The sequence below is a fragment of the Oryctolagus cuniculus genome, chromosome 8 (assembly GCF_051225735.1).
Source record: "Oryctolagus cuniculus isolate XC-2025 breed Fujian yellow rabbit chromosome 8, ASM5122573v1, whole genome shotgun sequence".
Lineage (NCBI taxonomy): Eukaryota > Metazoa > Chordata > Mammalia > Lagomorpha > Leporidae > Oryctolagus > Oryctolagus cuniculus.
The window spans coordinates 89,560,246-89,583,849 of NC_142874.1; the positions used below are offsets into that span (position 1 = coordinate 89,560,246).

Below are 23,604 nucleotides of genomic sequence, written 5' to 3' on the forward strand. Positions count from 1 at the left end.
GCACCCATGTGGGAGACCTGGAAGAAGTTCCTGGTTTCTGGCTTTGGATCGGCACAGCTCCAGCCGTTGCAGCCAGCTACGGAGTGAACCATCGGATTGAAGACCTCTCTCTCTGTCTCTACCTCTCTCTGTTACTCTGTCTTTCAAATAAATAAAATAAATATTTTTTAAAAGTCTTAAAATTTCTTGTATATAAAAATCCATAAGCCAAAAAATATAATTTGATGATAAAATGAGAAAACCAGAAATTGTGGTATTAATTCTTCAGGTCTCAAAAAGTAATGCAAAGAAATATTGGGCTTCCTGGTCTAGGTTGGCCATCAGTATTGTACCTAAATGGTATCTTCCCATAAACACAGAAAACATATGAAAATATTCCTAGAAGAGAAAATGAAAATTTGTTCATAGTCCTGTGGAATTCATTTATTCTACAAATGCATAACTGTATAATGAAAGTACCTACCTCCCCAACTCCTCCTTTCAAATAAACAAACAAACAAAACAAACAACAACAACAAAAATATGGGGCCGGCACTGTGGTACATCTGGTAAAAGTGCCTCCTGCAGCACTGGCATCCCATATGGTCGCCGGTTCATGTCCCAGCGACTCCACTTTCCATCCAGCTCTCTGCTAATGGCCTGGGAAAGCAGCAGAAGGTGGCCCAAGCGCTTGGGCCCCTGCACCCACATGGGAGACCCAGAGGAAACTCCTGGCTCCTGGCCCAGCTCCAGCTGTTGTGGCCATCTGGAGAGTGAACCAGCAGATGGAAGATCTCTCTCTCTCTGTCCCTCCCCAAACCTCTGTAACTCAGCCTTTCAAATAATTACTTAAATCTTTTCAAAGAAAGTATTTACAATGATCTCAGCATCAGCAAAGATTCGGTTAAGGGAAATACCACAGAAGTCCAGACTCATCATCATGACCAATCATTTCAGTTCCTTTACATGGTTCCTAACAGAATCTGTGGTCAAAACAAACAGGACATGCTCCTGACTCCTTCCTCCTTGTTCCTTCAGCATCCCAGAGGAACCATGCACCATAGAATCTCTTGACTATTTTTTTGCACCTCCACTTCACATCACAAGCTTTCAGACTTCATTAGGGTTTCATGTTGTACTAAAGCAATTTCATGTAGAATTAAGTTTATCAGCCAGAGTAGGAGTCGCAGGATGAATTTTTACATTAATTTCTGCATATTTACAGCATTAATTCCTAAGTTTTGAGATCTCTGAGAATTTTATGAAACAACCAGTCCCCTCTCCAAGCAAGATGTAAAATTTCTAGTGAACTTATAAATCCTGTTAGTGCTCGTAATCCTGATCAGTTAAGGATTTTAGCTCTGCAATTATGTGTGCTAAGTACAACTTGAATTTGCAATGTAGAAAAAGTTTATTCCACAACCTGTTTGAAAGATTTGGCTTATTTTCATCCTTGTGAGACTGGGTGTTAATTTATTCCCTCTTCGTGAAAGCCTGTTTTCTATTTTAAATTTCCTCGAAAGCAGAATCCAACATTAAAGTCATCTAAGGAGCTAATTTCTATCGTGCTCATGAACAAAATTAGACTGGAGGACTTGCAGGAGTAGAAAGATGAGAGCAGATATCCAAGCCCTGTTCCCAGTAAATGATTAAAATAATCAACGAAAAAGCAAAACAGAAAATATAGTGTATTAGCACAAAAATACTAGGGAATATTGTCAATTGAGAGGCAAAATTTTCCAAGAAATTCCCACATAAAATATACACGAAGCCACATGAAAGGACATGACTTAGAGCCTAATCACACACAAAGCCAGTTGGGAGTGGTGCAGAGACATAGAGTAAGCTCCTGCAGCAGACACTTCTTCCATCCTTATTCTGAGGGCGTGCACGGAGGGTAAACAAACCTAACAGGAGAGACAGAGAGACTCTGCAACTGACACTGCCACCTCTGCACCAAGTGGAGGAGGAAATGAAAACCCTGCACAGAAATCCAGCAGCTCTACATGCTGCTGGCCCATTCACCCTGACATGCCAATGAGGGAACCCTCTCATTATTAATAAGAATGAATGAAGCTGCCACAGGCAGTTTGGAGAAACCAAAAAGCACCAGAAGCCAAGTGCAGCAGTGCTGGGAAAAGGAGAAGACTACACACTCAGCAGACAAACAGAATGCCCGTGGGCGAGCACTCTTCTGTAACCCGGCTCCTTGCTCAGATGATGTCACATTGACAAGAGTGTCAAACTTTCTAAATGACAAGACTCATGGGGAGAAGATGAGATCCCAAAGGGATAGAGCCCCTTCCTAACACTGTGGTCGGAGAGACCAAATGGATCATCAGACACAACCAGATTATGACTTTGGATGAGGCCAGGACAGGTAAAAGATACATACCTTACATAAACAGGGATGGGACTGAAAGTGATCTCTTAAGCAATATAATCAACAAATTTTTAAAAATGCTTTTTTTCAATGGCCAAGTTCTAAATGTCCTAATAGGAACACAGAAGATGCTAACACTTTTGTAGGCGTAACTGCCCTAATAGGAACACAGAAGATGCTAACACTTCTGTAGGCGTAGATGAATCAGATAAGATTCAGGGGCAACATACTCAAATAGTGACTATGAAAATTTTTATCTTTTTAGACTAATTTATTTGAAAGGCAGAGGTAGAGAGGGAGGGAGACATAGAGTTATCTTATCTGCTGGTTCACCTGGCAAATGCCTCCAACAGCCAGGTGCCAGCAACACAATGCAGGTCTTCCAGACTGGTGGCTACTGTTGCCTCCCATGAAGCGCATAAGCAAAAAGCAGGCTCAGAAGTGGAGATAGTATTTGGTCCAGCCACTGCAATATGAGATGCAGGTATCCTAAGTGCCAGCTAAACCTACTACACCACGATGCCTGCCCAACTGTTCCAACTAAAAGAACATAGTTAACGAAAATGTTAGGGGACATAAATCTATAACAAAAACTTAAAAGCAAGGTATTTTAAAAAGTTGAGAGAGTGTTTTTCAATCTACAGTTTTTCTGATATAATATTACATGGTATGTGTATTTTTGGGCAATGCTAGCTAATTATCCATTCAGAGACCTAGTAAGCACCTGATAAAGATAGGGAAAGACATACTTATGAATAGGGACCAACACTGTGCCACAGTGCTTTAAGCCACACTTGCAACACAGGCATCCCAAATCAGAGGCTGCTCTTCTTCCTGTCCAGCTCCCTGCCAATGTGCCTAGGAAGGTAGCAGAAGATGGCCTAATTACATACTTCCCTGACACATGGAAGACTTGCATGGAGTTCCTGGCTCCTGGCTTCATTCTGGCCCAGCCACAGCTGAACCAACAGATGGACTCTCTCTTCCTCTATTTTTTTTTTAATATTTTATTTTTATTTGAGAAGCAGAGTTACAGAGGAAGAGATGGAGAGAAAGGTCTTCTATCTGCTGGTTCACTCCCCAGATGGCCACAATGGCCAGAGCTGGGCCGACAGGAAGCCAGGAGCCAAGAGCTTCTTCTGGGTCTCCCATGTATGTGGCAGGGGCCCAAGACCTTGGGCGATCTTCTACTGCTTTCCCAGGCCATAGCACAGAGCTGGATCAGAAGGGGAACAGCTCGAAACTCAAACTGGTGCCCATATGGGATTGCAGCACAGCAGGCAAAGGCTTAGCCCACTACACCACAGCACAAGCCCCTTCTATATCTTTCACTGTCTCCCTGACTTTCAAACAAATAAATCTTTGAAAAAAGGGAATAATCTTGTTGCAACAACTTTGGAATAACCTCACAGAGGATGTATATTTCAACTAAACAGAATTTACCCTAGACATTTATGCAAGCTTTCTCACCAAGATTTCTCATCTGCTGGATCACATTCCAAGTGCCCTCAACAGCTAGGGCTGGACAAGGACAAAGTCAGCAGCTAATAACTCTATCTGGGCCTCCCATATGGGTGCAATCCATCTGATGCCTCCAATGGTCTATTGGGAAGCTGGAGTTGAGCTGGGACTCAAATCCAAGTAGTCCGATATGGGATGCAGGCACCTCAAGTGACAGGTTAACCCACTGTAACAAAAACCCACTCCTTGGATTCTTCCTGATATTACACACGGCTTGGCAGCACCAGTACTATAATTATGAATCAGGTAGGTATAATTCCCAAAGCAGGGCACTCCCTTCTGAGTGACATCATGCAATCTACAATGAGGCACGTTGAATTCCCAAGTGATTACAGTATTGTTTGGCATATATTTTAAAAGCGATTATAATTATTTTTCAGGAAATAAATAGCAAGATAACCTCTCCTGTTTCCTTTCCCAACTATCTTCAAAACTAATTTGGTGCTTTTTTATATTTTGTAAACATTATATAGGATAAACATAACCTAAATAAGAATTAAAATAGTCTTCATGTATTATAGCATAACAATATGGCTTTCATTTTTTTCCAAATATTGCTTAAAAATATTTCAAAGGAACTAAATTTCTATTGATATTGAAATACGGTCACTAAATCAAGGATAATCATCCATCAAGCACTCTGGAACTCAACTGCATTAGGCCATTTTTGATTTCCATTCATCCCTCAGTGTTTCTTTGTGGGATTGGTTCCAGGACCCACAACCCATAGAAGCTCAAGTTCTACAGATTTTTATAACCTACACACATCCTTCTATATATAAAAGAATCAATTCTAGATTACTGATAATGCCTAATGTGATATAAATGCTATGTGAACCTGTTATTAAGAAATACTTAGTTAGGGAACGACAGGGTCATTCAGTATGGGTATGTATTATCTTAGTAGGTCTGACTACAGAGTACACAAATGAGTACACAGTGAACAGCAGTTAACCACCCAGTGCTGGAGAGAGACAGAGTATCTATGGGCTATGGAGACTACTGTGGTGTGTGCCTATACAGCACATTAACAGAGATTCCTAGTCACATGTTAAACTCGGGCATTTGGGGAGTGAACTACTGGGTGGAAGATCTGACTTTCAAATAAAGTTAACTTTTTAAAAATTATTTTTAAATAAATTTATCATTTTATTTGAAAGGCAGAGAGACAGACACAGAGGAATTCAGCCCCTGAAAACACCTTTTAGAAATTATCATCTGGGAGCAGGCATTGTGGCATAGCTGGTGAAGCCACTGCCTGCAACACTGAAATTCCATATGGGAACCGATTTGAGTGCTGGAAGCTCTACTTAAGATCCAGCTCCCTGTTAATGTACCTGGGAAAGCCGCAGAAGATGGCCCAACTGCTTGGGACCCTCCGCCCAGATGGGAGACCTGGATGAAGCTCCTGGCTCCTGGTCCAGCCCTAGTGGTTGTGGTCATTTGGGGAGTGAACCAGAAAGATGATGATGAATTTCTTTCTGCCTTTCAAATAAATAAAATAAATCTTAAGGAGAAATTCAATTTTTGCTAAATAAATGCATGAATAAAAACTATTTTTTGGCCGGTGCTGCGGCTCAATAGGCTAATCCTCCGCCTGCGGCGCCGGCACACTGGGTTCTAGTTCCGGTCGGGGCACCAGATTCTTTCCAGGTTGCCCCTCTTCCAGGCCAGCTCTCTGCTGTGGAGTGCAGTGGCCCAAGTGCCACTGCACTCACATGGGAGACCAGGATAAGTACCTGGCTCCTGGCTTCGTATCAGCGCGATGCACTGGCCGCAGCGTGCCAGCCGCGGCGGCCATTGGAGGGTGAACCAACAGCAAAAGGAAGACCTTTCTCTGTATCTCTCTCTCTCACTGTCCACTCTGCCTGTCAAAAAATTAAAAAAAATTAAAAAATTAAAAAAAAACTATTTTTTCTAAGACAATATTTAAAATACCTAAATAAATTCTGCTTTTGACATAGAAAGTGAATTCCATGCCCTCTATAATGGAGCTATGGATTTTGATCATCACTTTCCTAAAATGCTGTCTGAAGATCTGGTATTGTACCCAGTCCTGGAGTCTTTGTAATTAGGCAGCAATCTCAAGCATACATGCTCTCAGAAGAGCTACATTCTAAAGCACACTGTTCTCTTCTCTGAAAGTGAAAGCCAGAGCAAAAAAAAGAAAAATCTATCAATTAAATTTCCTGTAACTTTCAGAATATTTCCTGCATTTATCTTAATCCCTGAACAAGGTTGGTGCTGGGTGACTTTAATTATCAGAAAGCATCTCCCAATAGACATCAAATATCATCTGCAATGGTTCTCAAATATATCCCTAAAGTCTCCCTCAAAGAGTCAAAACTGCACAAGCTCAACTAACAAACCTAAATTTGTATAATTCAGAAGGAAAAGTTACAGTATCAAACATTCCACAAATGTTAGTTACAAATCCCTCTGAGGTTACAGAACAGAAATAATGTAACTTTGCATTGGAATATCATGCCTTGCCACTTGAATTTCCCAAAGATCCACAGTGCCTCCCCACCAGCTCACTACTCCAAAAGGGAAGTTTTTTTTTTTATAGAAAGTATGAAAAAGATCATAAGGTGAACTCTTTCTTTCATAAAGAGTGTCATTGAGCGCCTACTATGGGACCAGACACTGTACAAGAAGTCAGGGACAAAAAGATAAGACCCAGCCTTCATGCTAAAGGATTTCAGAAACTGGAGAAAAGACACACAAAAACAAATGTCTATAATAAGAGTGATGTCTGAGGAACACAGAGCCACAAATACGAGGCTAACCTGATAAGAAACCTGAGCTATGTCATAAAGAGTAAAGTATAGCTCCTCAGGAAAGCACACGCAGGCAAAGGCTTGAAATGTGTGAAAAGCAACATCAGGTGCAAAGCATACAGAGTTAGGAATAATTATGTAGCAGCATATGAGGAACAACAGCGGGACAAGGAGGTTGAGCATAACCAGGAAAGAGATCAGGAATGTCAGTCCGAGTTCCTTTAGACCAGTGGTTTTCTGGACTGAGTTTTTTGATCTCTAGTGGTCACAGAAATACTATGGGTCATTGTGAAGAGGAGGTCATTCGGTGGTTAAAAGAATCCTGTATCACATTCATCCCTGCACTGATCAGAACTCCAGAGTTTGACAATGGGTATCCAAAGGGTTTTAAGGGATGTACCTGGTCAGGTATAGTATTTAAGAATGAGCAGGGACAGTGCTGTGGCATAGCGGGTAAAGTCACACTGCCTATAATGCTGGCATCCCATATGGGTGCTGGATAGAATCCCGGCTGCTCCACTTGCAATCCAGTTCTTTGCTAGGGCACAAGTACTTGAGCCTTGCATCCTGGCTTCAGAAGCTCCTGGCTCCTGGCTTCAGATCGGCCCAGCCTGGGCCTGATGTGGCCATTTGGAGAGTGAACCAGAGGATAGACATTCTCTCTCTCAGTCTCTGTTTCTCCTTCTCTCTGTAACTCTGCTTTTCAAATAAAATAAATAATTAAAAAGAATGAACAAATTTTAAATTTACTATCAGAAAATAAAAATAGAATTAGGAGGCCAGCATTGTGGAGCATCAGGTTAAACAGCTGCCAATGATGCCAGTATCCCTTATGAATGCCAGTCTGAGTCCTGGCTGCTCCACTTCCAATCCAGCTCCCTGTTAACGTGCCTCGTCCAAGAGCTTGCTACCCTGACATCTGGGGAGTGAACTGAGAGCTGGACAATCTCTAACTGCCTATATATATATATATATACACACACACATATATATATGAATAGAATCAGAGGGAAGAATTTGGAAATAATTCATGGAAGTCAAGATTATTAAGGGTGGAAAAAAAGGAGTACAATTGTGTTTTAAACTGGACTTGGGGGCACAGGTAGGAAAAAAAAATGATTATTTCCATGAAATTGAGTGCTCTCAAACAAAGAAGCAAGCTTAGGAGACCAGAAGCAAGGATGGTGTGTGTGCGTGCATGCATACAAGTGTGCAGGAGTGTTAAAAATCCAGGATAACTGAGGGCAGCACTGTGGTGTAGCAGGTAAAGCCACTGTCTGCAGTGCAGGCATCCAATATGAGCACCGGTTCAAGACCTGGCTGCTCCACTTCTGACTCACATAGCTCTCTGTTATGGCCTGGGAAAGCAGTAGAAGATGGCCCAGGTGCTTGGGCCCCTGCACCCATGTGGAAGACCTGGAGGAAGCTCCTGGCTCCCCGCATTGGATCAGCTCAGCTCCGCTCTGGTCATTTAGGGAGTAAACCAGCGGATGGGAGGTCTCTCTCTCTCTCTCTCTCTCTCTCTCTGGCCTTGGTTGAAAAACTACAAAATGTTAGACACTCACACAACGTTGATTCTACGATCACAGATTCTTCCCATCCTAACATAAAAAATGCTTAGAACTCACATTATTTCTACATTCAGAAAAAATGGTCAGACTCACATTTGAAAAGCATTTCTTGCATTACTTGCATTGTAACTTACTTTCAAAACACAAAATGTTTTCACCAAACGCTTTCATTTCTGCTTAAAATATCCTATGAGATCAATAGAGCCAAGTGATACTTCACCTTTTCATGAAGAAACTGAAACATAAGAATGGTGAAAATGACTTTCATACAGTGCAGTCTATTTTAGACAGATTACTTGTTCTAAACCCAAAGGTCACATCATATGAGGATATGCATTAATTCAAAAAATGCTACAGAGCTATTTGTGAATTCAGGGATTGCCAAAGTTCTCGGTTGAACCCTGTGAGAATGTCAATGTCTTCTCTAATTCAGTCTCCTGGGATTTACGGGCTATTAAGCCCACACAAGATGCCATGTACAGAGGTTTAGTTTTCACTAAACCTCTAGCTCAGTCTCGACTTGTGTCATAGTGTGGCAGGTGTACTGGAGAAGGTAGATATGCATAAATAAAAATTTTTTCATTTGAATACTATAATAATCATATTTTATTAAAAATAAACAGATGAGTAGCAGAAACACTATGAAAAACATTGCATTCAGTGATCTCTGGGGTCTAATTTGTTTCAAACTCCTGTGACTCAAGGACAAACTGACTAGGCTTACAAGAAACATGGCTAAACATTTCTAAGAATGCTTGCCCCCCCCCCCCCAAGTGGGAGGCTAGGAAGACGCTCTGGGACTCTTGGCTTCAGATTGGTCCAGCTGTGGCCATTGTGGCCATTTGAGGAGTGAACCAGTGGATGGAAGACCTCATTCTATCTAACTCTGACTCAAATAAATAAATCTTAAAAAAAAAAAAAAAAAGGAATGGTCTATGAGAAACACTGAAGCTTTAAAGCTAAGGTACGATTTTAAATTTTAAGATTAATCAACTGGTTAATCAGGATTACCAAGCATACCATTTGACCTACTTCCTGTTGGCAAATGGTTTTGCAGGCCAATAAGAAAAGCCATTTTTTTTTATTCAGAAAGCTCAACAGAAAAAGAGTAACTATTCTTTCTGAAACTGTTGCAGAGAGAGAAACATCAGCAATGAATACAGGGACAAAATGATTGAGTCAAAGAGTAAAACTTCTAAATTTACAACTATTTCATGAGACAGTTTAAAAAGTGTCCACATTAATTGTAAGACTAACAAAACAGTGCTAGTAGGCAAATCAAACCTTCCAATCTTATTCTCCACACATAAGCCAGCAAAACAAATCACTAATCATACATAACAAATAACAATACACTTCTTACAGAGCCAGCATGGAGAGGCAAGGGGTGGAGACAGCTCAATCAGAAGAATCATTTACTAAAAATGTTATCCCAAAAATCAAAAGAAAGGAAGGAGGAGGAAGGGAATGATCTATCACTATATTCTTAGAATCCTATCTATGAAATACATAAATGTTCTCTTTGTATTAATAACATAAAATGGAAAATTAACAACTTTTAAAAAATAATTTACTTTTTATTTATTTGAATGGCAGGCAGGCACACACACACAGAAAGGGAGTAGAATGGAAGGGAAGGGAAGGGAAGGGGAGGAGAAGAGAGGGGAAGAGAGGGAGGGGAGGGAGAGGAGGCGAGGGGAGGGGAAGGGAGGAGGGGGAGGTGAGGGGTGGAGGGAGAGGAGGGGAGGGGAAGCGAGGGGAGGGGAGGAACAAACAGGGTGGTGGAGGGGAACAAAGACAGCCAGAGATCTCCCATTTCCTGGTTCATTTCTCAAATGCCTGTCAGAAGCCAGAAGCCCAGAACTCAACTTAGAACTTCCATGAAGTAGCAGGGACCCAAGTACTCAAACCATCACCTGCCGCCTCCCAGGGTGCACATTAGCAGGAAGTCATAGCAGGGAGCTGGATATGAACCCAGGCACTGTAATATGGGATGCTGGCATCTTTACCACTACACCAAACAGCCACCTCTAGATGAGATTCTGTAAGAGCTGGTGACATGATCTCAATGCAGTCATGTGATATCTCTGGGTATCCTTTTTCTTTTCACAAGTGGGCTGGGTAATGACTCATGGTCCCAAAGAAATGTTTTCATTCTCTGCCACTTCAACTTGCTATGAAAATACTAAATTTGGTTAGACGTACCCATCATGCAAACACTCTGCATTATGTTCATGTTCACATAGACTATTATATATTACACATAAATTTTCTTTAGTATTCTTAAGAATATCTACATAGGATTGTCTTTCATTTTATGTCCAAACTTTACAATTTTATTTATTGGCATTTTAAAATTGAGAAATATTTTACTTCTTTTATCAATTTGCCATTTTTCATTACTTCTCCTTAAAATATATGAAATCCGGGGTCAGTGTTGTGGTGTAGCAGGTGAAGTTGCCACCTGAGATGCCAGCATCCCAGTTCATGTCCCTGCTGCTCCACTTCTAATCCAGCTCCCTACTAATGGCCTGGGACAATGGCAGAAGATGGCCTTGTCTAAAAATGATCAGAATCAGTGAACTCAGGGGGCTTCCATAGCCTTGGCAGCTCATGACAAGAGCCTAGGGTGATTACTGATGCCATAAACAAGAGTGTCAATTTGTTAAGTCAACAACAGGAGTCACTGTGCACTTACTCCTCATGTAGGATCTTTGTCCTTAGTGTGCTGTACATTGAGATTTAATGCTATAACTAGTACTCAAACAGTATTTTTCACTTTGTGTTTCTGTGTGGGAGCAAACTGTTGAAATCTTTACTTAATGTATGCTAAACTGATCTTCTGTATATAAAGAGAATCGAAAATGAATCTTGATGTGAATGGAAGGGGAGAGGGAGTGGGAAAGGGGAGGGTTGCAGGTTGGAGGGACGTTATGGGGGGGAAGCCATTGTAATCCATAAGCCATACTTTGGAAATTTATATTCATTAAATAAAAGTTAAAAAAAAAAAAAGAATGCTCCATCTCTCCCTCTCTCTGTGATTCAGACTTTCAAATAAACAAATAAATCTTTTAAAATATATTAAATGTATTTTTCATTCCTTTCTCTCCTGCTGTTTCCCTACCACTTCCCTCTACTGCCTCACTATTCCTTATTACCTAACAAAATTCTTCTTGGCCTTCAAAATGCAGGGCCCGCCCAAACTCCTTCCCTTGTAAAGTCTACTCCATCATAATCCCCAATGGGTCTTGCCATACTTGAACAGTTCTTATCTATACCAATTACTTGGGTATATCGATAAATACTTATTGATGGTATATGAGGAAGTTATACAAGATGCTCTGACTCTGTTAATCACTGTGAAAACCTTATGTTAATCCACATCTTTTCTCTATTACATTCTCCAATATAACTTTACAGTTGGTGTCTATACCTTCATCAGGTTTAATGAAGCCCTTCTTCCATTACCGCATCATCATGCACCCAATTTCCTTTCTTTTTTATATTTTTACACTAGGCACTTCATGGTGTTTAGCACACTAACTAGAACTAGAACTCTAAGTTCTAAGCTCCAAAAAGGATATTTTTATGTAACGTTCACATAACTCTAAACAGTTTCAGTTCCTAGAAGTGTTCCAAGTATTTAATAGATGCTCGAGAAACATTTATGAATGGACATTTTAAAAACCAGAAAGCAGGGCAGGCACTGTGGTTCCACAGCCTGGATGCAAGTCCCAGCTAGGTTTCCAAGTCCACCTTTCTGGAAGTGGCATACCCTGAGAGGCAGCACAGAACAGCTAATGTGGGAGATGCAGCTCCAGTCTCCTGGCTTCCACCTGGCCCAGGCCTAGCTGTTGTAGGACATTTGGGGACTGAACCAGTCAAATAAAGATCTCTCTCTTGGTCTGCTTTTCAAGTAAATTTAAAAAAAAAAAAAAAAGATAGAATAAACCTTAAAGAGAAAGCAACACTAATAATAATAGGACAAACCCTAATATAAAATCAAGAAATTATGTTTTGCCAAGTCCTGCATATATTTACCTTAAAAATCATTTTAAAAAATTTTTAAAAATTTCCATTTTTAAAATTTTCTTTAATAGAGGTAGACAGAGAGAGAGAGAGAGAGAGAGAGAGAGAGAGAAATGCCCATCTGCTGACTCAATTCCCAAATGCCTACTACAGTGCAATGGGCCAAAACCAGAAGCTCAATCTAGGTCTCCCACATGGATGGCAAGAACCCAACTACTTAAACCCAGGGTCCCTATTAGGAGGAAGCTGGAGTGAGAAATCAAAACTAAACCCAGGCACTCCAATATTGGATACAGGCATCTAACTGGTGTCTGAAAACTTGGCCAAATGCATACTTCCCACTAATTCTATTATTATTTACTATTAGCTACTTTCCTTTTTGCCAAATAAAGCAAGGCTGTAAATTAAATGACTTCCCCAAAAAACAAACCCCTAGTATAAATGTACCAAAAATAACACCCGTGTTTATTTGCTCGTGAAAATAAATGTGAGGCTGAGTTTATTCATCTGCAAAAAGCTAAATGCAAAGTAAGCTTTTGCAAGGGATGTGGGAAAGCTAGTTGTAAAGTCTTCTTCCTGGGCAGTTGGTATGTTAATTCCTTGGCCTCTTTCTGTTAGTAATTTTTTAGTTTTTTTCTATAAACTTGGACACTTCCTTCCTTTCCCACCCTTCACCTCCAAGAGAAGATCGTCTGACTAATGTTATGGCTCCCACTAGAGAAATGAAAATTACCCCTCAAACATTGGTTCTAAGTTCTCCTAGGAGGACAAGCACAGTGAGTAGGCATAGTCCTCACAGGGTGAGGTAGGGCAGTCACTGAGGAAGGAGGGGGAAAGTAAAGAATGCTTTACTCATAATTACCTAAGACTTTCCAGCATGAGAGGGGAAAGAGGAAGTCTATTTTCAGTGACAATGATTACTCTAAAAATATTAACATGCAAGGGGAAAATTTTCATTCTGAGAGTTACCACCGTGCTGAGGTCTTTTTCTCTCACAGAGTGACTTAGAATTCCCGGAGCAGAGGTAATCTAGGCAGACTCACTTGCCCTGTGTCTTGGAACTGGCAACATCTAAGAATCATGGGAGTTTAACCAAGGACACGCTGGCAAGGACTGCCCAGGACCAGGGCAGTCTCTAAGAAGTGTCAGGTGGCAGGGCAGACACAGGCATCTGGAGTATGGCAGAAATTACAGCTATACCAGCTTCATATGCTTTTATGCTGCAGGCATAAAAATGACTTAGTGAAACTGAAGCTGAATTATCTGCCTGTCACTGCTTCTGTGTATTCTCACAACGTCATACATAAAAACCACATAGGTCCTCTTGTGAATTACCATTCTTTCCTTTATTTCCCTGCTAGGTCAATGGCACATGGTTCCATGAAACCAGGCTACCTAGGCTCAGGTGGTGCTCACCTGTCAGACCAGCAAACCATCACAAAGATGGCTTAAAGGAGACTCTGTGACAGGTGTTCATACATAATGCATTTTTCTGCACTTGTATTTCTATTTGAATGATTGAAAAATGATTTAAAATTTTAAAATTTAAAAATTCAAAGGTGTTGACACTGAGGAAAATCTTCCTTGTCCCCAAGGAAAATAAAGATAAATGTACCTGAAAGTCAGCAGACAACTTCAGATGAGCATAGATAAAGGGATTTGAAAGTACAGAGTAGAAGGTTGGAAGACATTGGCCCTTACATTGAAGATAAACTAGCAACCCTGCCGTCAGCTGTCCCGGGTGTCTTACCAGCAGCTCAGTCCCTCACTGCTCCTCCTGGATCATGTCCTGTTGGCTGCTGCTGAGCCCATCTCCTGCTTCCAAGTGTGGCAACTCAACAGGAGCAAGGCTGAGTAGACAATCTTGAGAGGGCCTGCTGCTGAATGTTGGCCAGCCTGGGAAAACAAAAAGCAAAAAACACAGGATTTGAATATTTGAAATTAGCAAAAGGCATTAAAGCATTTATACCTGCTATGAGAGCATACACCTGGTATGTTCAGTTTAGGTAGTTTTGGATGAATAATGGGGTATTTCCATGACACTGCAGGCTGTTAACATATTTATGGTTAGAAAGTCTTTCTCAAAGCAATCACCATAACACTAGTCTAATTTGTATAGCACTTTGCATTGTCCAAAGAGTCTGTCAATCATCAGTTAGTCTTGGGAACCACTGAACACTAGAGTTGCTTCCACCTTTTGGCTAAAATGGACATAGGTGTATATTAGTTTTTTAATGGACATATGTTTCTAATTCTTTAGGGAGTGAAACTGTTGGATCATATGGTAATTCTATATGTACCTATTTGAGTAACAGCAAAATTACTCTGGCAAAGTAGGTGCACAATCTTATTTTTCCATCAGCAATTTATCTGGGTCCCAATTTTCCCAAATCCTAACCAGCATTTGTCACTTTATATCTTTTTAATTATTTCCATCCTAGTAAGTGTGGATTTGGCAGAAGAAGGTATTATAAATAGTCACATGCAAGGTCCTGGCTATTTCAGGTGTAAAGTGATAGGAGTCTGAGAGTGGAACAGGAAATGAAATAAAGTAATGAAACAGGGAAGTATTAGTGATAAATAAATGAAATTTGGTAACACTATAGCTATAGGGAAGGAAAAGCAAGTCTCAGTTACAATAGTCATTGCCTGAAGGAATGACGGCATTAATCAGATGTACAGAGACATCCAGAAAGGAATCTGAAATGACAAATTAAATTGTTGATATGATTCATTTGAAGAAATCTACGTATTTCAAATAGGTATGAGGCAGGTCAAGTTAAGGAAGCAATCATATCTTTTTTCTTTTTTTTAAAGAAAGGATTAAAGAAGCATTGGTAAGATTACAAGAGGGTTACTGCAGGAATGTACTAAGATTACTAAAACGGTTCATCAACACATGGACCACACATTGAAGAAGGCACAGTGGTATCTGCCATCCTAATTTCTGTTAAAATAGTAAAACAATACTTAAGTAGTAAAAAAAAAAAAATACAATCATCACAACTCTTCAGAGTTGTATCCACACTACAGAAGGGCGGTACCTAGATCCTCAGAATGATGTAGGCAGGCTTAGCGGAAATGCCCTCCAAGAACTGGAACAAAATCAGGAGTCCTAGAGGACTGAGTGTCACTGCAAGCATTTATCTCAGTGGCTGGGAAGCAAGCTGGCAAGCTGGCATGGAAAAAGATGAAGTTCCAGTTTTCTATGACAAATAGTGAGCTCTCTTAGTACAAAGAAGCCATCCCTAACAAATAGAAGTCTCTTGTGAGACCATAGCTCATTATGGTCAATGGTCCTGACTTTGCTCCACACTGGAAAGTCTCCAATGATAATACTCAGGCAGAGATGATGCTCATGCTTAGGTACCTATCTTGAAATTGACATTTAAGGGCCCAGCGCTGTGGCTCAGCGGGCTAATGCCCTGGCCTGAAGCATAGGCATCCCATATGTGCGCCAGTTCAAGACTTGGCTGTTCCACTTCCAATCCAGCTCTCTGCTGTGACCTGGGAAAGCAGTGGAAGATGGCCCAACTTCTTGGGCCCCTGCACCTGCGTGGGAAACCCAGAAGCTCTTGGCTTCGGATAGGCACAGCTCCGACCGATGCGGCCAATTGGGGAATGAACCATTGGATGGAAGACCTCGCTCGCTTGCTCGCTCGCTCGCTCTCTCTCTCTCTGCCTCTCCTCTGTGTAGCTCTGACTTTGAAATAAATAAATAAATCTTAAAAAAGAAATTGACATTTAATGACACTATTTGGGATCCTAGGATAAACATTCACAAAGAAAATGCAAAACTTTGTCAGCTAGCTTATACACTGAGTTTTTCCTCTGACCTGATATAAAGAACTTTTTAAAAAAGCATTTAGTGGACAAACAGAACAAACGTGAAGCCTAACACCTGAAGACAGAAGTTAAAGAGTCACAGAGGTTGGGGCCAGTGCTGTGGCGCAGCGGGTTAACGCCCCGGCCTGAAGCACCAGCATTCCATATGGGCGCTGGTTCGAGTCCCGGCTGCTCCACTTCCGATCCAGCTCTCTGCTATGGCCTGGGAAAGTAGTAGAAGAAGGCACTAATACTTGAGCCCCTGCATCCACGTGGGAGACCCGGAAGAAGCCCCTGGCTCCTGGCTTTGGATTGGCACAGCTCCAGCCATTGCAGCCATTTGTGGAGTGAACCAATGGATGGAAGACCTCTCTCTCCCTCTCTGCCTCTCTCTGTAACTCTGCCTTTCAAATAAATAAATAAATCTTTAAAAAAAAAAAAGTCACGGAGGTAAAAAATAATAATAATTGAACACATTAATGTCCTCAATTCAATGAAATAAATTATTGGTCAAAAAACAAATCTGGGGCTAGTGCTGTGACATAGTAGGCTAAGAGTCTGCCTGCAGCACCAGCATCCCATATGCATGCCAGTTTGTGTCCTGATGCAGCTCTCTGCCAATGACCTGGGAAAGCAGTAGAAGATGGCCAAGTGTTTGGGACCCTGCACCCTGGCTCCTGCCTCCTGGCTCAGATCAGCCCAATTCTGGCTGTTGTGGCCATTTGGGGAGTGAGCTAGTAGATGGAAGACCTTTCTCTCTGTCTCTCCCTCTGTAACTCTACCTCTCAAATAAATAAATAAAATCTTTAAAAAAGATAAATCTGAGGATTTTATGGTTTCCAGATAAACTTTCCCTTTTCCTTATTTCCCTAAATTGAAGCATATTCTAAATTTATATTTATTAAATATTCACTGTGTTTGGATAAGGCAGATTGTATTTTACACAGTATCTTCCAATGTCAACATAAAATAATAATAACAGCAAACATGAGTACAATGCATTCTCAATCATTTAATGTCTCATTTGTGTACCTTAGCACACACAGTGTAGGAAGCAGTGCCTGTGCTCCTATCCGCGATACTCATGTAAAGAAGCCTGTACAATTTCCTTACAAAATAAAAAAAAAAGACAGTTTCTCCCCCCAAAACTAGTTATTCTACATATAAACTTGTATACATCAACATAAGCTAGGTACCTTGTAAAGGAACCTTCCTTTTGGGCAAGAGTACTTTCATTACGGAGGTCTACGGGTACTGTGTGGAATGCAGTCCTTCTCCCTTCTGCACTACTTCTGAGCCCTCATGCACGTTTCTTCAAAGTCTCCCAGCGATAGACACTCCCTTCCTGTTGAAATGCTGCCTCAGCTGCACTGCTGCCTGGCGTGGTGCTTGTCCAGTTCGAGAACAGCAGCTTATGGCCTCAGCAGGAAATGCCACCAAAAAAAGTTCTCCTGTTCACGTGTCAACATGCATGTGTCTATATACACATTCACTCTCTCATACACACACACACACACACACACTCTCTCTTCTTTCTGCAAGTAAATGATCCCAACTGTACAATGCCCAACAGGAAGTGCTCTTCCAGACTGTCAGCTACTTGGCAGCCATGGCTGTTCTCCTATTAATGTTTTAAAACATTGCTACAGAGTGGTTCAACTCTAAGAAGAAAACTAAAGACCCCATGTACATTTGCTCCCTGCTCCTCCTAATAAACACACACACAAAGTGATAATTCTCAAGGAAGTGTTCAGTAAGCATTTGCAAAACAAATTCCACTAAGATAAAAAACAAATACACTCTACACAGGGTGACTTCTAATCCACAGTCTTCATAGAGCTAAAATTGCCAAACAGAGCTGAAATATTAACCAGCAGTTACAAACCCTGTAGCATAATATTTCTATTGCGCAATGAAATAGTTTAAAACCAAACACAGGACTGTAAGAGGAATAGGTGTAGGTATAAACTCACTTAGCAATTTAGATTATCTGTCACTTTAGAAAATTTTAAGAAAATAGACATTTCAAAAATAAGAGGCATCTTTAGAAACTTAGTGGATGAAAAGTATAAAAATCAAGAAGAAACAAGGTAACATTTGCTAAGACTTGGCCTCTTTGGTCAGAGATATCGCCAACTGGGGATATGCCCAAAATCTTTGTGAATGCACTTAAAAGGAAAGTGGCCATCCCTAACATCTAAGCACTTGGGAGATCCCCACTAGAAATCCTATGTGGTGGAGTGGGAAAGGCATTGCACTTGCTTTAATATTTCAAAGGTTGACAATAATTCTACATATCCCACTAGTGCCATTAGCAGGAAGTACACCAGTATAAGAGCTACCAAACTATAAATCAATGTGATAAGAGCTACCAAATGTCAGGTTCTAATCTCCCATAACTGCATGATCTGGAAATTATGTTATCTCTACCCTAGCCCAGTTTTGAAGCTTTACCAGTTTTAGATATTGTCCAATCTGATAGAGAAAACACCTAAAAAAGTTTCTGCACTGGTGTCTGTGCTATGGTGTAGAAGGTTAAGCCTCTGCCTGTGGCACTAGCATCCCACATGGGAGCCAGTTTGAGTCCTGGCTGCTCCACATTCTGTTTCTTCAGATTTCATACAGATTGAGAGGCTGAGTCGGCCATGATCAATTTTTGACTAGGGTCAGTGCTGTGGCTTAGTAGGTCAAACATCCACCTGGAACACCGGCATCCATCCCAGCTACTCCACTTCTTATCTAGCTTCCTGCTGATATGCCTAGGAAAGCAGCAGCAGATGGCCCAAGTGCTTGGGCCCCTGAAGCTACGTGGGAGACCTGGATGAACTTCCAAGTTCGGCCTGGCCCAACCTGGCTGTTGAAGTCATTTGGGGAGTTAAACCAGCGAATGGACGATCTCTCTCTCCCCCTCTCTCTAATTCTGCCTTTTAGGTAACAAATAATTGTCTCAAAATACACATGGCATGAGAAAGCAGAGACCCGTGCTGGAGAAGGGTCCTCACTAGCTAAAGGTCATTTATGTCTTATGTGGAGTGCAGGGAGTGATTAGGAGAGAATCCTGATGCTCAGGTTAGAATGATAGCTACCTTGGAAATGTCTCAGCGATCATCAGCACAGCACCTGCTGTATATCAGCTCTGGCTGATTGTACGATCTTTAAATTAGAGATTTTTGAAAAAGAAATTAAAGCAGTGTTATAGGTCTCAAGCTTGAGAACACCATGGGATTAATCTGATGAAAGAAAAAACAAAGATGAAAAACATACAATGTGTATATTATTAAAATTTTATTAACATTAATGAATCAAGTTCAACCTTTCATGTAATGAGTAAGATGCTTGAATTTAAATATTTTTCCCCAGGAGAAGACATTTAGTATAAAAAGGTAAAATCCAAATGCACTTTTTTGTTTTAAAACTTCCTAGAAAGGGGAGAATGCTGCGGTGTGGTGAGTAAAGGCACTGCCTACAGTGCCGGCATCCCATAAGGGCACCAGTTCGAGTCCCAGCTGCTCCACTAATAATCCAGCTCTCTGCTATGGCCTGGGAAAGCAGTAGAGGATGGCCCAAGTCCTTGGGCCGCTACACCCATGTGGGAGACCCATTAGAGGCTCCTGGCTTCAGATCAGCACAGCTCTGGCCATTGCAGCCGATTGAGGAGTGAACCAGCGGATGGAAAACCTCTCTCTCTCTGCCTCTCCTTCTCTGTGTAATTATTTCAAGTAAATATTAAAAAAAAAAAAAAAAAAAAAAAAAAAAAACCCTTCCTAGAAAAATGGTGAAACTTGCTCCTTATACTTTGATTTCTTAGAAATAGCAGTGTAAGTAAAGCTTACTTAGTGCAGAGGCAGTCATTTGGACTGGCAGCTGGGATGTCTGCCAGCACACTCACATTGCACATCAGAGGGTCTGGGTTTGAGTCCCAGTGAGGACTCATGACTCCGGCTTCCTGTTACGTGAACCCTGGCAGGCAGTGATGATGGTTCAAGCAGCTGAATTCTTGCCACACATGTGACATAATTTTGACCCCTAAGCCACTGAGGGCATCTGGGGAGTGAATCAGAATACAGGAGCAGGTGCTCTATCTAAAAAAAAAAAAAAAAATTCTCTCCACAAAAATCTGGGGCAATGTTACAGATGTAGGATATGGTCTACACAAACCGGCACATCTAAGAAATTTTTCATTTTCTTATTGGCTAGATCTTCTAGGTGAGATATCAGAATCCAAAGGCAGGAATTTGTTGACTCTCCTTTGTTGAAAAGGAGCAAACTCACCTAGCAACATGTGAAATGAAGAAACAAAAGTACAGAGGCAATTGTGTACCACCAGTTGTAAAGTGAAAGAATAAACAGAAAAACATTAGTTCTGCTGTGGTGTTTTCATGCACATTCCCTATTGCATGGCAAAGCAAACATCATCAAGAATTCCCAGGAAACGCAAACTCCTCTGAAAGCATATTAATTGTGACAAAGTTGTTTTGTAAGGTACTGCCACATTCAGAGATGCATACACAAACATATATGCTCCACAAGACAAAAAGATATAGCCTAGAAGCACGCAGATCACAGCGTAGAAATGACAAAACAGGGTTCAAAGTATTCTAGGTAAAATATAAATAAGCATAATAATTATTCATAGGATCAGGGACTTTATTTTAAACCTTGCTTTTATAGAAGCCAACAAGGAATGCAGGTTATTCAATGAGTGGTTGAGTAAATATATGGGTCTGAACCAAGAAGAATCAAAAACGGCATTGCTGATCAGACTGTAAAGATACTATATTTGATCTTAGCCAAAAGGCAGAGAAGTGATGTGATGATAGGACAAAGAGGCAAATGACTATTTTGTAGGGTGTCCTGAGATACTGGAGTACAGAAAATAAACAAACAAACTTAAAACTTGAAAGGGCCTAATAATTATTTTATCCAGGTGTAAGTATGAAAGTCAAGTAGCACAGGCATGTGGCAATTTGTACTTTCTTCTACATACAATGTGACTAATTTTGCAATATGGTGAGGTATTTCAAATCCATGTTAGAATAAAAGCACCATTTAAAAACCATCAATGCACACAGTGGATTTCAGAAAACAGAAGCCACTAACAAGTTGGTTCCCAAGTTCCCAAGAGTCCCATCCTTAAACTAAGCAATTGCTCTAGTGCCTTACTTCTTACATTGAGATACACAAAACAGGTCTGTTGTCAGCTGACCAGAAAGGAATAACTACTGTAACTTCGAAGAGGAGGAGAAAGGCTACAGTCAAATGAATAACAGTTAGTGTATGCATGGTACTTCACCTAAGTAGTCAAATTTTGTCTGGTAGAAAAATCTCTAATCCTGATGAACCTAATAGTGGGGATAATCGCAATCACGCCTCATTAGAAAGGCAGCTGGGTCACAGGAACTCCCTGCAGAAAGTCCTCCAATGGGATGTCAATCTGCCTTCCAAATGCCACCAAAATAAAATTACTTCACACTCTATGTTTATGCCAGATACGTCACCTCCAGAGCTGTGAATGAAGTCACACCCGATCAGAAATCAGGTCAGAGGCAACATAAGTCATCTAAGTGTAACAGCTGACTATAAATAACTTTCTATTACAAGCACTCATTTCCCAAATGAAAATCATATGGTGAGGAGAGAAATCTTCACATAAAACCAAACAAGACTTTTCTTTTTCATCTGTAACAAAACTGGAACTCCTATGATGGGGTTTACAAATCACATTGAAAATCTGCTGGACTCTGAGTCAGCAATAACAGCAGCAAGAGTTTTGCATTCAAAACAATATGGATTTATTTTGGCAATTTAAAAGATAAATAAGTTATTCAAAACCAGCAAATTCACATACTCACATATTCTCTACCTTTATATATTTATAAAAGTTGGAAGAACACAGGCAATACTCACCTTGTAGGAGGCTTGAGCTCTCAAGTATAAAGTGGTTTTAAAAGTGGTACTGCAAGTCATATTTACATTTTGCAGGAGCCACAAAAGCCTTTTAAACACACAATGTAACTGAAACAGTACACAATTATAAAAATACTGGAACTGGAAAGAGTACTGTTGCCAATATGTATGGTTTTTTTGGTTCCTAGGAGATTATCTCAGCTATGAGACATGAATCTGAAAGTCAACTTTCACCTGTATGTATTTAATGGATATTTTAGGAAATTTTAATTTCTAATGGGGCTTAAGTAAGGGGAGAAAAGACAACACCAGGGGTGGTCATTTGGAATAGCAGTAAGATGCCTTTGGGATGTCTGCATCCCATATTGGAGTGACTGGCTTTAAAGACCCAGCTCTGCTCTCCATTCCAGCTTCTTGCTAATGAGCACTCTGGTCTCCACCATCACACAGGAAACCTGGGTTCAGGTACTGGCTACTGGCTTCACTGGTCTGAGAGCTGTCTTTCCCTCTGGATGTCTTTTTACGTGTTTCAGACTCCCTGTGTTTCAAATAAATTAATCTTTAAAAATGCATAATACTGGTAGCCTTAAACAGGAAAATTATTGATAGGGTCAGCGCTGTGACATAGTGGGTGAGGCCGCTGCATGCAGTGCTGACATCTGATATGGGCACCGGTTCAAGTCCCGGCTGCTCCACTTCTGCTCCAGTTCCTTGCTAATGTGCCTGGGAAGGCAGTGGAAGATGGCCCAAGTCCTTGGGCCCCTGCACTTAAGTGGGAGACCTGCAAGTAGCTCCTGGCTCCTGGCTTTAGATCAGCCCAGCTCCAGCTGATGCGGCCATTTAGGGAGTGAACCAGCGGATGGAAGATCTCTCTCTCTCTCTCTCTCTCTCTCTCTCTCTCCCCCCTCCCCTCCCTCCCTCCCTCCCTCTCTGCAACTCTGTCTTTCCAATAAATCAATAAATCTTCTAAAAAAAGAAAAAGACACAGCAGGTTAAAGCTCTGGCCTCAAGCACCAGCATCCCATATGGGCGCCGATTCTAGTCCTCACTGCTCCTCTTCTGATTCAGCTCTCTGCTATGACCTGGGAAAGCAGTAGAACATGGCCCAAGTCTTTGGGCCCCTGCACCCACGTGGGAGATCAGAAGAAGCTCCTGGCTCCTGGCTTCGGATCGGCTCAGCTCCGGCCGTTATGGCCATCTGGGGAGTGAACCAGTGGATGAAGACCTCTCTCTCTCTCTCTCTCTCTCTCTACCTTTCTGTAACTTAACTCTTTCAAATAAATAAATCTTTAAAAAAAAGAAAAATTATTAAAAATACAATTATACCACTACCATTTGTAGTCCATTTTTACTCACTCACTCATATAAATTTAAATATTTGAAGGCCTACCATGTTCCAGTCACTGCCCTGCGTGCTGGGGATTTAAGTGACTAAACCGTGTCCCTGATCTCCAAGAACTCACACCTGTTAGGGGGAGCAGGCAGCAAAATAACTGCTTCTTAAAAAGCAGAAAGAAACGCTTTAACAAATGATGGTAAACCTTACCCAAAAAGGGCAAGGTAATGAGCCATGCTTCTGTCGAAGAATTAGCGAGAAAGCAGAGGGAAT

At 41.1% G+C, this 23,604-nt stretch overlaps 1 protein-coding gene across 9 annotated transcripts in view; it reads right to left on the minus strand.

Moving 5' to 3' along the window:
- TET2 (tet methylcytosine dioxygenase 2) overlaps positions 1-23,604 on the minus strand; it is a 90,457-nt gene that overhangs the window by 50,696 nt on the left and 16,157 nt on the right. For all 9 annotated transcript variants that reach the window (XR_016212342.1, XR_016212345.1, XR_016212344.1 and 6 more), the window contains exon 2: positions 14,014-14,159. The gene's annotated coding sequence lies outside the window, so the exon portion shown is untranslated. The remainder of the gene's footprint in view (positions 1-14,013; positions 14,160-23,604) is intronic.